At 40.6% G+C, this 16,556-nt stretch overlaps 1 non-coding gene across 1 annotated transcript; it reads right to left on the bottom strand.

Moving 5' to 3' along the window:
* Positions 1-1,582: 1,582 nt before the first annotated feature.
* LOC145044534 (small nucleolar RNA R71) lies at positions 1,583-1,689 on the bottom strand. The gene has a single exon (XR_013681483.1). It is a non-coding gene; the product is annotated as a small nucleolar RNA R71 (small nucleolar RNA).
* Positions 1,690-16,556: the final 14,867 nt, after the last annotated feature.

Raw genomic sequence — 16,556 nt, 5'->3', positions numbered from 1 at the left:
TAGCTGCGACTAAAAGGTTCAGAAGGCGCTAAGGAACCCTAAGCTTCAAGAGTTGGAAGAATTCAAGCAATTAGGTTAATTCTACCACTTAGACTTAGGAATTAAACATGTTTGCTTTCATAAACTTTGTTTTTATGCTTGTTTCTACTACAACTATGAGCTAAACTCGTTTTTGTTTCTGTTTGGGGAATACCAAAGAACTCCTATGGTTTAATTATTGAATTTTGTTAATTGTCTATTGGTGATTTATTAAATTAAGTTTGTTAAAGAACCTTATGTATTAATCATTACTATTTTCTGTTAATTGGAAGGCAATTAGGTTGCATGAACATCACTTAATTGTTAACCTCATATGTCTATGTGAATGCTAAAACGTATGCTTGGAAGTAATGAGTATGAAACTAAGATTAATAAGAAAATAGGAAGATTAATGTGTGAGCTTGTTTGAAAAACCATCAACAAGAGGTTAATTGAATTGATAACTTAATTGACCATTACAAATCTTATTTAATCCAAATAATTAATCTAAGGAATTAATTAGTTTAAACACTTGATCAATGCTTAAATTAGTTAATTGTCTAAGGGTTAGGAGTAATGAACATGAACCTAACTATTATCATTGGTAACCAATAGCAATTAATCTACCTTAATTTGGAGTAATGAACATGAACCTAACTATTATCATTGGTAACCAATAGCAATTAATCTACCTTAATTTAAATAACCATAGGAGTGAATTGGTTGAACCTAAATAGAAACATCTTTATCAAATTTGGTGAATAGTTGTTGCTTTAGTTAATTAGTTAATTTAGTCGTTTAAGTTTCTAGTCTTGCAAAACTAGAGAAAAAACCATTTACTTTTATTATTTGTTTTAGTTAAAATTAGCTCTTAGTTTAATTTCCGTTCCCTGAGTTCGATACCTTACTTATCAATCTATACCACTTAAAGACAGGTTCACTGCCTTTGTGTGCTTAAATTATCAATAAAAAGTAGGGATAAAACTAGTTGAATTTACACACATCAAGTTTTTGGCGCCGTTGCCGGGGAACGGTTCTAAATAATTAAGCTAATCCCTAATTTTTTCGATCCTTTGTGTGAGTTTACCTGCATAAAGTTCATTAATTTCAATTTAGTAACTGGTAATTAGGATTTATTATCTGTTTTAGTTAGGTTAAAAACTTAGAATTTTTTTTGAAAAAAAAAAAAAAAAACCACTGATACTCGCCGAGTGCACTCGCACCTACTCGGCGAGTAACAGTTTAGTTACAATTTTTTTTCCTTTTATTTGGTTACAATCCTTTTGTTCTTTTTACGCTTTTTATTTGATTAATTTCAGGACTTTCATGACCAGAGGAGCAAACACACCACTGGTACCCCCATTTGGATGAAGTAAATGATGTTGCTGATTACTTCAACATTCCAAATGTCACCCGCGAAACTCAACTACTTCGGATGCTTCCGGTAACCTTCAAGGGTGCTGCTAAAGACTGGCTCAAATCACTTCCTCCCGGGTCAGTCACTACTTGGGCTAGAATGAAGGAAGAATTTATTGACCACTTTTGCCCACCATCCAAGATAGCCAAGATCAAGAAGGCCATTGCAAACTTTGAACAACAAGCTGGAGAGTCGTTATATGAAGCATGGGAGAGGTACAAAAGTCTGCTACGAAATTGCCCACACCATGATCTAAATAGCCAACAAGAAGTTTCCATCTTTTACGATGGAGTCAATGTCACGACCCGGCAGCTACTAGACTCACAAGGCCCACTTACAAAGAAGCCACCCCCGGTGATCAAAGAATTAATTGAAGAATTCTCTAAACACTCTAGAGAATACCACAACCCTAGGAATGATGTCACGAGGGGAGTCGCATACGCTGCTACTGAAGATTTATCCGCGGTCATGGCCATGTTAAAAACCATGGATAGGAGAATGGACAAAATGGATCAAACTATCCATGCCATACGGGTGGGTTGCGAGAATTGCAATGGACCTCACCTCACTAGAGATTGCGATTTGGATGAGCACGGCAACAAAAAGGCCCAAGTGTGCTATTCGAGCGGTGACCGGTATGATGAAGACTGGCGCAAACAAAAGAAGGAGTGGCTGCCTTACAAAGAATACAAGAAGGCCAAGGAGGAGAAGTATAGACAAAAAGGGAGAGGCTATTACCAAAAGGAGGAGCCGGTGCAAGAGAAGAATCCAAGCTTGGAAGAGATGCTAACTAAATTTGTGGCTGCTTTCGAGAAAAGACACAGTGACCACGATGCTGCTATCCAAGAAACAAGAACAATGCTCAGGAACCAGCAAGCATCCATCCACAACATAGAAACTCAGCTTGGGCAACTCGCTCAACAACTAAACCAAAGGTCACCGGGTGAGCTTCCTAGCAAAACCGAGAACAACCCACGAGGCGCGCAAGTGAATATTGTTACCACAAGAAGTGGGAAGATTATTACTCCCCTGGCCCCTATTCGAACTGAAGCGAACAAGGACGCACAGAAGGAAGGAACGGAAGTACAAGTCGAAAACCAACATTCACAATCTGAGAGCCCTACTCGCCGAGTAGGACCGATGGACTCGGCGAGTACATCTGCAAAAACTAATGATCAGCCACCCTTAAAACCATACCAGCCTCCAATGCCGTACCCAGCCCGAGCCAAGAAGGAGAAGCAGGAAGAGGAATATCAGAAGTTCCTTGATCATATTAAAACTCTTCAAATAAACATTCCTTTCATTGAAGCCGTCATGAAAATGCCCAAGTATGCAAAGTTCCTTAAGGAACTCCTCACTAATAGAAGAAAGATGGAAGAAGTGCAGAAAGTAGTATTGAATGAAAATTGCTCCGCCGCCATGCTAAACAAATTACCAAAGAAGAAGGGTGATCCGGGGAGCTTAACTTTGGCTTGTCAATTTGGCAACTTGGCTGCAATACATGCTTTAGTTGATTCTGGAGCAAGTGTGAACCTTATGCCATACTCGTTCTTCAAAAAGCTGGACCTCCCGGAGCCAAGGCCAATTCGGATGGCAATTCATTTGGCAAACAAGACGGTTACTTTCCCAAGAGGCATATGTGAAGATTTGCTAGTGAAAGTAGACAAATTTGTCTTCCCGGCTGACTTCATCATTCTCGACATGGAGGCGGATCCGCAAGTACCAATCATCCTTGGAAGACCCTTCCTCAACACCGCTAGCACCATCGTAGACATGAGAGATTCTAAGCTCACATTGCGAGTTGGGGATGACTCAGTGATATTCGGGGTAGACCAAGCCATGAAGTACTCAAGGAGTAGTGACGACACGGCGTTCTCAATCGACATGCTTGACGAGTTATTGGAAGAAGACATACCTGAAGATTCCAGCAAGTTTGCAGCTTTGGAAGAAGTATTTGATCCAGAAAAAGACTTATTAGAGATTGAAAGACTGTTGGAAGAAGCAGAGTATGAAGAACTAAAGAACCAAGCTGAAAGCCCTACTCGCCGAGTAGACCCGATCTACTCGCCGAGTACATCTGAAGAAAAGCCAGCGGTCGTGAATGTTGCCACCAACTCGCCGAGTACCATACCTGCACTCGGCGGGTCTACCACTATGCACAATAAACTGGAGCTCAAAATACTGCCTGACCATCTGGAATACGCCTTTCTGGAAGAAGGAAATCAGAAGTCGGTGATTATAGCCTCGGATCTATCCAAGACGGAAAAGGAGGAGCTTGTACGGGTGTTGAAGAAAAGGAAAAGAGCCATCGCATGGAGCATCTCCGACATAAAGGGAATAAGTCCATCCTACTGCTCTCACAAAATCAACTTAGAAGAAGGAGCAAGGCCAGTGGTGCAACATCAAAGAAGATTAAACCCGAACATGCAAGAAGTCGTCAAGAAGGAGGTGGTCAAGCTTTTGGATGCAGGAATCATATACTCCATCTCCGATAGCCCATGGGTGAGTCCGGTCCAAGTGGTGCCCAAGAAAGGAGGAATGACGGTCATTACCAACGAGAAGAACGAGTTAATTCCAATGCGAACGGTAACCGGTTGGCGAGTGTGCATCGATTACCGCAAGCTAAACGATGCCACTCGCAAAGACCATTTTCCCCTTCCTTTCATAGATCAAATGTTAGAGAGACTATCGGGCCATAGCTACTATTGCTTCTTAGATGGGTTTTCTGGGTATTTCCAAATACCCATAGACCCAATGGACCAGGAAAAGACCACCTTTACGTGCCCCAGTGGGACCTTCGCCTATAGACGCATGCCGTTTGGACTATGCAATGCACCTGCGACATTTCAAAGGTGCGTGACCGCCATATTCCATGATATGGTGGAAAAATTCATGGAGGTCTTTATGGATGACTTTTCTGTATTCGGATCTTCTTTCAAGGACTGCCTCACAAATCTTAACTCGATGCTTGCTAGATGTGAGAATACCGACTTGGTCCTAAATTGGGAAAAGTGTCACTTCATGGTGAAGGAGGGTATAGTATTGGGACATAAAGTCTCTAAAAAGGGAATTGAGGTGGATCGGGCAAAGATAGACACCATCGCTAAACTACCCCCACCAACTAATGTGAAGGGCATTAGAAGTTTTTTGGGACACGCAGGTTTTTACCGGCGTTTTATTAAAGATTTTTCCAAAATTACGAAACCTCTAACACAATTATTACTAAAAGACGCACCCTTTAATTTTACTAAAGAGTGTTTAGAGGCATTTGACTTTCTAAAAGAAAAATTAACTAATGCCCCGATCATTATAGCACCAAATTGGAACTTACCCTTCGAGATCATGTGTGATGCTAGTGACTATGCACTAGGAGCGGTCCTTGGACAAAGGGTTGATAAGCACTTTCAACCCATCTATTATGCAAGCAAGACCTTAAATCCCGCCCAAGAGAATTATACTACTACTGAAAAAGAACTGTTAGCCGTAGTTTACGCTTTTGACAAGTGTCGCCCTTATTTGGTTTTATCTAAAACCACTGTTTTTACTGACCACTCGGCTATCAAGTATTTGTTTTCCAAACAGGATGCCAAGCCAAGACTAATACGATGGGTGCTGCTTCTTCAAGAATTTGATATAGAGATACGTGATAAGAAAGGAATGGAGAACGTAGCGGCCGATCATTTATCTAGGCTCGAGAACCCGGCATTGCAAGAAGATAAGGATGGAGACGACTTTCCGGATGAATACATTATGGTGTCCGTGGGAGAGGAGCCATGGTTCGCAGACATAGCTAACTATTTAGCTACCAACTACGTCCCGAAGGATTATAGTAGTCAGCAAAAGAAGAAATTCTTTGCGGAAAGCAAATATTATTTTTGGGACGATCCATACCTCTTCCGAAGTTGCGCGGATGGAATTATAAGAAGATGTGTGTTCGGAAAGGAGAGTCGAAATATACTAGAGCACTGCCATAGCGGGCCCACGGGAGGACATCATGGAGCACACTATACCGCGAAGAAGATCTTTGACATTGGGTTCTATTGGCCTACAATCTTCAAAGATGCAGCCCAATATGTCAAAGAATGCGATGCTTGCCAAAGGGTGGGAAACATTTCATCCCGAAATGAAATGCCACAACATAGCATTCAAGTGTGTGAGGTGTTCGACGTGTGGGGCATAGACTTCATGGGGCCATTTCCCACATCCAAAGGAAACAAGTACATCCTAGTGGCGGTAGATTATGTTTCAAAATGGGCGGAGGCGCAGGCTTTACCTACAAATGACGGACGGGTAGTGGTACGGTTCTTGAAAAAACTATTTTCCCGGTTTGGTGTTCCAAAGGCCCTAATTAGTGATAGTGGCACACACTTTGCCAATGATCAATTGGACAAGGTGCTCAAGAAATATGGGGTGACCCATAAGTTCTCCACATCATACCACCCGCAAACGAGTGGGCAAACGGAAGTGACCAATCGAGCTTTGAAGCGTATCTTAGAGAAGTCGGTGGGAAGCAACCGCAAGGAATGGTCGGACAAATTGGATGACGCGCTAGGGGTATTTCGTACCGCTTTCAAAACACCTATTGGTACTACACCATATAGGTTAGTTTATGGAAAGCAATGCCATTTACCGGTTGAAATCGAGCACAAGGCATATTGGACGCTAAAGAGGTGCAACTTTGACATGGAAGAATTGAAGACCAACCGTCTAATGCAAATGAATGCCCTTGAAGAACTCCGAAATGAGGCTTATTCGAGTTCGTGGCTCTATAAAGAAAAGACCAAGAGATGGCATGACCAAAGAATCAAAAGCAAAGACATCCATGAAGGCCAAAAAAGTACTACTCTTCAATTCCCGATTAAAACTTTTCTCGGGCAAACTCAAATCAAGGTGGGATGGTCCATTTGTGGTCAAGACGGTGTTTCCTCACGGGGCTATAGAATTGATCTCAAGAGATGGCACGCCATTTAAAGTCAATGGCCATAGAGTAAAGAAATATGAAGAAGGAGTCCCCCGCAATGAAGGAATGGAGTAGCTCCTGCTGTGCGGAATCGCAAACACGTAGAAGGGGCGGAGTCCAGCTAATGACTCCATCAAAAGAAGCGCTTCTCGGGAGGCAACCCGAGTTTCACGTTTGCATTTTCTTTCCCTTCTTTATTTTTTGTATTCTTTTTTTTTCATTATTCTTCATTCATTCTACTTCTCTAAGTGCTTGTGGACAAGCTCTATTGAAAGTGTGGGGGTGGAATGGCTAAACAAAGGAATTAATATAGTGAAAATTGGCAAAATTTAATTTTTTTTTTCAACCTGAGACATCTACTCGGCGAGTATATCGGCTATACTCGGCGAGTAAATGTTCGTATACAGCCAAAAATGCATGACACGCGTGTCTACTCGGCGAGTAGATCCATTATACTCGGCGAGTAGACGGTTAAAACCCAGTAAATTAAAATCTGTAGAAAATTACTTTTATTCAACATTTCACCCCCACACTCGCCGAGCATCTTCTCTCAGCCGCCTCTCAAGAGTTCTTCAAGATCTAGTCAATTTTCTTTCTCTTTCTCTTAATTCAACCACCAACGTAACATCTTTGCTCTTTAATTTTATGAAAGGTCCAATCTTTATCACATATCTCCCCATATTTGGTATATTTTCGGATTTGGGGAGTTTTCCCCAATTTTTAGGGCTTTGATTTACTCATGAATTAGAAGTTATTTGGAAAAATTTCTTCAAGATATATGGTTAGATACATGATATGTGCATATTTAGTGTGTATTAAGTGTAGTTTATTATTCATATATTAGCTAAATTGTGGCATATTATGGACAAAAGGTACTTAAAAGTGTTAAATTATGTTTTTCAGTCCAAAGATGAAGCTCGGAAGCGAAAGGAAGCAAGAGAATCGGTTAAGAGCTCAAGAGTGGAACGAAGAAAGAAAACAACCAAAAAAAGGCTTCTACTCGTCGAGTTGCTTCTTGACTCGACGAGTCCGGTCGCGGATTCAGAAAGATAAGCATTCGGAAGTCAAGACAGTTATCAGGTTACGACTAATGTGAGAGGGACTCGACGAGTCACCATATGACTCGACGAGTCGGTATGCATATATAAAGATAACTCTATAATGCGAAAAAGAGAGAATTCTGGGAAGTTTCAGAAGTGTTTAGCTGCGAATAAGAAGCCAGAAGAACCCTAGAAGTCGACCAAAGAAGCTAGAATCCAATTCCGGGAGTAATTGAGGCGTAATTTCATCATTCTACTTAATTCTTTTGTTTTGTCAATATGATTAAGCAACTTGAACTTATCTGTTTGCTGTTATTCACCTTAGTTATGAACTAATTTCTTCATACTTCTGTTTGGGGATACAAAGTTGACAATATGGTTTGATTGATTGGTAGGATTAATTCTAAGTTGGTGATTAATTGTTATTTTAGCTTGCTAAAGAACCTTGTGTATGAATGATAATTTATTTTCTGTTAATAGGAAGATAATTGATTAGCATGAACATCTATTAATTATCAACCTCATATGATAAGTGACCACTATATCATATGTCTAGGATTAATGAATATGAAACTAGGATTAATAAGGAAATTGAGTAAATTCATGTGCAAGCTTGTAAGATGACTATCGAACAAGAGGTTAATTAAGAATAACAATTTAATTAGCTATTGCAAGTCTAACTTAACCCGAATAATTAATCTAGTAAATATAATTAAGTTAAGCAATTGGCCACTGTTTGAATTAGTTTATTTGCTAAGGATTAGGGTAGTGAACACAACTTAATCACTTGAATCGGTAACCAACGAAAGAATTAATCCATTGCACTATTACCTTAAAAGCAACCATAAAGTTAACCGAGTTGAACTAAACAAAAGTTTCTTTCCCATTATTGAATCTAGTCAATTTGCTCTTTTCTAGCCTTGCATTAGTTTTGTTTAGTAAGTTTCTAGTCATGTAAAACTAGAGAAAAACCCTTATTTGCTAAAGTAATTTAGATAGAATTAGTTTTTAATTTAATTTGCCGTTCCCTGTGTTCGATACCCTGCTTATTTAGCTATACCACAATTGATAGGTTCACTGCCTTTTGTGTGTTATTTGATAATTAAAGTAGGATTAAAACTAAGTGAGTTTTACACACATCAAGTTTTTGGCGCCGTTGCCGGGGAACGGTTCTAAAATTAGCATTAAATTCTAATTCAATCGATCCTTTGTGTAAGATTCATCTTACGCAAAGTTAATTTCTGTTTCAATTTTTGTTTAAGTTTTAATTAAAAAAAAAAAAAAAAAAAAAAAAAAAAAAAAACACTGATTTTAACGTGAACTCGCCGAGTGCATTCGCCCCGACTCGGCGAGTCTGACGCTGAATCAGATTAAATTTTTGTTCTTTTTTACGCGTTCTGTTTTGTTTTAAGTTGCAGTTAGTTCATGACCCGAGGATCTGCTACGCCTCTAATTCCTCCTCTTGAAGATCCGGAAACCGCATTAAGAAGAAACAAGGGCAAAACCGTTGGAGAAACCACTTCTTCAAAGAACTCACCACTCAAAAACTTCAAATTCGTTTTTGGCAAGAAGAGGAGCAGCAAAGCAGGAGCATCCAGTGCGTCGTTGTCAACCGAAGATCCGATCCCGAAAGACACCGAATACGAGACCGAAGAAGAAAGCGAGCACACATCTGAGTTTGAAGAAGACTTAGCCACCGCAATGGCTAATATTGACGAGATCCCCATGGGAGAGTAGAAGAAAAGGATGCGTGATGACACCGGCCCGGGACTTGTGCAACCCGCAACCCCGCTACCGCTACGTTCGAACTAAAGGGTCATATTCTCGCTCAACTCAAGGAGATACCATTTCACGGGAGAGATCATGAAGACGCCTATAAGCACTTAGATGAAGTAAACAACGTGGCAGATTACTTCAATGTACCTAATGTGCCCCGCGAGGTACAGCTACTACGCATGCTTCCTGTCACGTTCAAGGGAGCTGCAAAGGATTGGTTAAAGTCACTCCCTCCCGGATCAGTTACTACATGGGCCAAAATGAAAGAAGAGTTCATAGACCACTTCTGCCCACCTTCCAAGATAGCCAAGCTAAAGAAAGCCATTGCCAACTTCGAGCAACAACCCGGCGAATCCCTATATGAAGCTTGGGAAAGATACAAGAGCCTACTTCGAAATTGCCCCCACCACGATCTCAATAGCCAACAAGAGGTCTCTATCTTTTATGATGGAGTGAATGTCACCACGAGGCAACTACTTGATTCACAAGGCCCACTCACTCGAAAGACACCTCGAGAAATAAAGGAGTTAATTGAAGAATTCTTTAGGCACTCTAGAGAATACCACAACCCGAGGAATGAAGTGAGTCGCGGAGCAGTAAATTCGGTAAACGATGGTATGGCGGCGGTGATAGCTAAACTCGATAGCCTAGACCGAAGAATGACGAAAATGGATCAAACGATCCATGCTATTAGAGTCGGATGTGAAAATTGTGGCGGTCCCCATCTCACCAAGGAATGTGATCGAGATGAGAATGGAAATAAGAAAGCTCAAGTATTCTACTCCAGCGGCGATAGATACGATGAAGACTGGGGGAAACCGAAGAAGGAGTGGCTCCCATACGAAGAGTACAGAAAGGCTAAGGAAGAAAAATATAAGCAGAGGGAGAGGGGTTATTATCAAAAGGAAGAACCGGTGACGGACAAGAAGACGAACTTAGAAGACATACTTACAAAATTCATAAGCGCGTCCGAGAAAAGGCATAATGATCATGATGTGGCAATGCAAGAAACCAGAAACATGTTGAAGAATCAGCAAGCTTCTATTCTCAACATAGAGAAACAGCTGGGCCAACTTGCACATCAAGTAAACGAAAGAAGACCGGGCCAACTTCCGAGCGACACCCAACCCAATCCAAGAAACGAGAACGTGAGCGTTATAACCTCCAGCGGTGAAGAAGAATTGGCAGAAACACTAAGGGTTTCCAAAGGGAAGGCAGAAAAGGAAGAAGAACCAGAACGAGAAGAACTCGATCCGACTCGCCGAGTCACCAAAATGGACTCGACGAGTCCAGTCGGGAATGATAAAGAAGCCAGTTTTCTAAAGCCATACAATCCTCCTTTGCCATACCCATCCAGAGCCATTCCTTCAGAAAAAGTTCAAGCCTATAGAACCTTCATGGAGCATGTTAAAGCCTTACAAGTCAATATGCCATTCGTGGACACAATGCTCCAAACTCCCAAATACTTTAACTTGCTTAAGGGCCTGTTTGCTGCTAGGAAAGATCTTGCTGAAGTCGCAGAGATATTAATGAGTGAGCTGCCTGAGAAGAAGGGTGATCCGGGTAATATAGTAATTCCGTGCCAATTTGGCAATGATGTTTCTACACGAGCTTTGGCTGATTCAGGGGCAAGCATTAATTTGATGCCCTATTCATTCTTTAAGAAACTGAATTTACCAGCACCAAAGCCGGTAAATATGAGAATCCATTTGGCAAATAAAACAATTATTCATCCACAAGGCATATGTGAAAATCTCCTTATCAAAGTAGACAAGTTTATTTTCCCAGTAGACTTCGTGGTGGTGGAGATGAAAGAAGACCCCGAAATACCAATTATTTTGGGAAGAACATTCTTAAACACCGCATGTGCCCTAATTGACATATCCGAGTCTACTTTGACATTAAGAGTGGGTGATGAGTCGGTGATGTTTAAAGCTAATCCAGAGATCAAGCAAGAAGAAGAAAAGCGAGAAGAAATCTCATTTATCCAATTAGATGATGAGGTATTGCAAAGAGAGCTTGACATTTTATTAAAAGAAGACCCAAGTAAGTTCACGCTACACTCAGAAGAAGTTGCAGATGCTGACAAAGACTTGGAGGAGCTAGAAAAGCTACTGGAAGGAGCCGACTCAGACAACGATCCATAATTGATGGAACCCGACCCAACTCGCCGAGTCGACATAATGGACTCGACGAGTCCAGTCGATTTGGAGAAAAACTTGACCCAAGCTGATTTGTTTGTTGACAGTTCTTCACATACCCTGGATTCAGTTACTGTTAGTGATTCTTTGGAAGAACGATCGGCAGAAGAAGTAAAAGTAATGGAGGTCCAACACGCCAACGTGGCATGCCTTGATACGATGCCATTTGGAAAAGAGTCAAGCACAAAAGAGGATGAAGCCATAAACGGAAGCGGAGCGGAAGCTGATCACCAATTCACCACTAAACCTAGAGCACGGACCAATATGAAGTATGAAGTTATCAAATTTAAAGAAAAGGAGGTTCAAAAATTGGTGAAAAAGGATGGGTTGAAAAAGAAGAAGAGGAAAAGAGAGGCCCAACCAGCTGAGGATGATACAACGAAAAAGAGAAGAGACGAATTAAAAAGGGCTTACAAGAAAAAGATTCACGCCTACAAGACTAAGTATAAACTGCAAAAAGTACGGCGCACATTCCCGATGCTTGAAGGTGAGAAAACGTAAATGGGAAGGAGTCTAGCTAATGACTCCTCAAAAAGAAGCGCTTGGCGGGAGGCAACCCGTCGTTAGAGTTTGCTTTCTTTTACTCTTTAGTTTTTTTTCATTTATTGTTTTTGTTTTGTGTTTCAATGTTAATCTTCCAAAGCATCGGACTTGTCTGCTTAAGGGAGCGCCTAGCTTAAGAGTGGGGTGAGAATATTTTGAATAAATAACAAAATTAGAAATGTTTTATAAACGACTCGCCGAGTCTGACCCTGACTCGACGAGTACATACTGATCTCAGAAAAAATTTTAATTGCTCGCTGGGACTTGCCGAGTCTGACCCTGACTCGACGAGTCGAGCTTATTTACAGAAAAAAATAAACATTTTCGAAATTACTTTTACATCTAATAGGGTTTTAACCCTAAAAGTTCAGTTTTCACACTACACTCGCCGGGTACATTTCTCTCTCAAGCATTCAAGACTTCTTCAACCTTTCTTCCAAATCTTCAAGAATTAAACTAAAAAGGTAACAACTTTCTTCTTGTTTTCTAGATAGAGAGTGATTATAAGGCCATCTACACTTGCAATTTCATAAAAAAAAACCCGTTTTTGAAATAGTGACTAAATTCTAGGTTTTCGATTTTGTCATGAATCTTGTTGTTTTGAACGTTTATTGTGGCCTTATTACTTAGTAGGAAGTCCCTGAACAAAACCCTTGCAAGAATTTAGAGATTACATGGTTCAATTTGGTGAGACCCGTCGACTGACTCGTACAGGTCCCGCGACTCGCCGAGTCGGGCATGGACTCGACGAGTCCAGTCGAGTTGCAGAAACAGTCCGGTTTGTTAACATTCTGTGTTTTTTAGGTATGGTTTATATGTTTTGCAGGAATCATGTTTAGAAGAGGACAATCTTCAAGGGGTAGCCAAGAGGAATTTCCATGGTTAAATTTCCCGCAAATCGAGTCCGCTTCAACAATGCGGAAGTGGAAGAAGAAGCTTGCCGATATTAAAAAGAAGGAGGTCTATGTCCCGAACAGAATTGATTGGGAATGGCTGCAGAATGTGCGATATGAAGAGGAATTAGCTCCATACCTTTTAAAGGAGTTTCAACATGGCGGCGAGTCAATGATATGTGATGGATGGAGCCGGGTCTTCCGCATGCAAGAGCCGGTATATTTGGAGCTTTTCTTGGAGTTCTTCTCCACATCATCTTTTACCGGTGGAGTGGATTTATATCATCCGGCGAGCTTCACATTTTGTCTTGGGGGCGAGTATCATCAATGCTCGGTGGTGGATCTTGCTTGCCGGCTAGGGATTTATGATCAACCTTTGGTTTCAACGAACCTCTTTCGGGCCTTTTTGGCAACCACTCACATGGTGTTTCCCGATGGGGTTACTAGCACGGGTTGGTGGCACACTATTGGGAATAAAGTTTATATCCCGAAGTCCGCGCAGGAAGGGAGCATCCGATCCCTGACCCACCGCCTCATTCACCGCCTTATTTCCTCCACCATCAACCAAAGGAAGGACGATGACAAGGTTTCCAACCTTGATGTTTTCTACCTTTGGAGCATTATCACACCAGGCGTCTTTTGCAACATCCCGTGGTGCATTGCTTCATACCTCTCAGCGGGTGCGATCAAAGATCGCAAAACATCGCACATCAATGGAGGCATGTTTGTCACCCGATTGGCTAATTCATTCGGGTTGATGAACCGTGGTGCCTGGAATCTCATGACTTTGATCCCGACACCCCCATTTAATCCCATTCTTTTCCGCAGGGCCCGAATTATTGAAGACTATGGTGGTGGCCATTATGCCATCCCAAATGATGACCCGGTTATAGGTCCCGAAGCACCGGGAAGGAGGGTGCGATCGCGAAGGGAAAGGGATATGGAGGATGAGCCGCCAGTGATTCCGGTAGAGACTGAAGATGTACCAATGGATTGGTACAATATAGAGATGAGGCGGATGCAAGACCAAATGGCGCGGGGGCTAAATTTTAGCAATCAATCCCACATACGACTTTTTGACCACTTCAATATTCCACATATTGATGGTGGGAATTATCCATATATTCCATCGTGGGACGAGAGGATTAGTGCACGCCAAAGTGGAGTGGGAGGAAGTGGATCCAACGTCGATGATGAGGAGGATGAGGATTAATTTTTGTGTTTTTGTGTTTAAACAATTTGCATTTTTATTTTGTTTTATTTTTGGTGTGTATGCTTTCAGATATTATTTTGTTTAATAGTTGTTTGCTTTAGTTATTTTCAGGATTGCATTTTGATTGCTTAGGATGAGGTAAAGCATGGATGTTTTTACGTGTGAGAGCGAGTCAAGGAAGCGAGTTTTTAACGTCAAAGTGTCAAGTCCGGTCTTAGGAGTGTGAGCGATTGAGTCCGCATGTGAGGAAGCGTTAATGAAGTTGTTAGGGACTCAAACAGTTGCCACATACCTAGATTTTACATTCAGGTGCCAACTCGTCGAGTGCACTAAGCTGACTCGACGAGTCGCTTTGTATTTCCAGATATTTTGAGAATGCGCGCTGCTACTCGGCGAGTCCATCATCAGACTCGATGAGTCGATCATTTTTTGAGCCGAACGACTGTTGATTTGATGCTACTACTTATACCACTTGCATCCTTCCACTTCCATATCCATTCTTGAAGATCTTACGCCGATTTTCGCATATTTAGAGCGACCCACACGATACATGGATGAGATTGTTCCCATGTATGAAGTTTATTGAAGATGGAGCTTAAATGAGAGTGATCAACCTATCCACTGCTATCCCAGGGGAGTTTGTTCCGATTCCCTCTTTATTTTTATGTTTATGTTTCTATGCATAATATGCAATGAGGGCATTGCATCACATAAGTGTGGGGTAGGGGGTTGGTTACATAATAGTCAATTTTTTAAAAAATTTTGCATACCAAAAGGATTATTTAGGATCTAATTTAGGAAATTTTGGTAAGAAAATAGGATTCCATGTTGGAATTGTGTTAATAATTGCATGAAAACCCAAATGTTTAGTTGAGCCTATATGCGTTCTAGTGCATTTGTGGCTTCCTTATTTCAGTGAAATCATGAGACAAAAACACGACCTTGCTCAGCCTGAGGGATGCAATATGTTTAGCAGCCTAAACCTGAAATGTATCCAGGAAGATTTTTATCATTAGCCAATAAAGGTTGAGATTGAGCGCCCCTGCTTAAGCATGTAGGTTTTGAGTGAAAAAAGTGAGGTACATGTAAAAAAAAGAGAGAATTACAAGAAAAAGTTTGAAGAATTTTTGGAGCAATTAAAGTAAAGATTTGAAGATTGAAAATTCTCAAAGAAATTCAAAAAGTTGAAGATACCAAAGAAATCAAACAACAAAGGTGGTGAATTCAAAGTTATCCAAGATCAAATTATCAAGCAAGTGAAGAATTCCAAAGAGCTCCAATGTGGTATCATAAATTGTAATTATCTAGATTATGTATGCTTGGGTTGCTCAATTAAAAATACCTTGAGGGTAAAGAGGTTTTCTGAGGATGGATTCGGAGGGTTGCATAAAATGAGCATAGTTCGGGGTGAGTGGGCGAATGTTTATGAGGATTGTGAGTATTTGAAGTATGGGGGGTTTTTAGGAATTTTAGACACAAATGCATGCGTTGCGGTCTTGGCATAATGGCTGGGTTGGATTGGAGTTATTATATGTGATTCTAATGTGTTAAAATTCAGTTTTGCTTGAGGGCAAGCAAAAGACAAGTGTGGGGTATTTTGATATGTGCATATTTAGTGTGTATTAAGTGTAGTTTATTATTCATATATTAGCTAAATTGTGGCATATTATGGACAAAAGGTACTTAAAAGTGTTAAATTATGTTTTTCAGTCCAAAGATGAAGCTCGGAAGCGAAAGGAAGCAAGAGAAGCGGTTAAGAGCTCAAGAGTGGAACGAAGAAAGAAAACAACCAAAAAAAGGCTTCTACTCGTCGAGTTGCTTCTTGACTCGACGAGTCCGGTCGCGGATTCAGAAAGATAAGCATTCGGAAGTCAAGACAGTTATCAGGTTACGACTAATGTGAGAGGGACTCGACGAGTCACCATATGAATCGACGAGTCGGTATGCATATATAAAGATAACTCTATAATGCGAAAAAGAGAGAATTCTGGGAAGTTTCAGAAGTGTTTAGCTGCGAATAAGAAGCCAGAAGAACCCTAGAAGTCGACCAAAGAAGCTAGAATCCAATTCCGGGAGTAATTGAGGCGTAATTTCATCATTCTACTTAATTCTTTTGTTTTGTCAATATGATTAAGCAACTTGAACTTATCTGTTTGCTGTTATTCACCTTAGTTATGAACTAATTTCTTCATACTTCTGTTTGGGGATACAAAGTTGACAATATGGTTTGATTGATTGGTAGGATTAATTCTAAGTTGGTGATTAATTGTTATTTTAGCTTGCTAAAGAACCTTGTGTATGAATGATAATTTATTTTCTGTTAATAGGAAGATAATTGATTAGCATGAACATCTATTAATTATCAACCTCATATGATAAGTGACCACTATATCATATGTCTAGGATTAATGAATATGAAACTAGGATTAATAAGGAAATTGAGTAAATTCATGTGCAAGCTTGTAAGATGACTATCGAACAAGAGGTTAATTAAG

The sequence above is a fragment of the Lactuca saligna genome, chromosome 4, assembly GCF_052625555.1.
Source record: "Lactuca saligna cultivar CGN05327 chromosome 4, ASM5262555v1, whole genome shotgun sequence".
NCBI classification, from domain to species: domain Eukaryota; kingdom Viridiplantae; phylum Streptophyta; class Magnoliopsida; order Asterales; family Asteraceae; genus Lactuca; species Lactuca saligna.
This window is presented reverse-complemented; position numbering and strand designations above follow the sequence as displayed.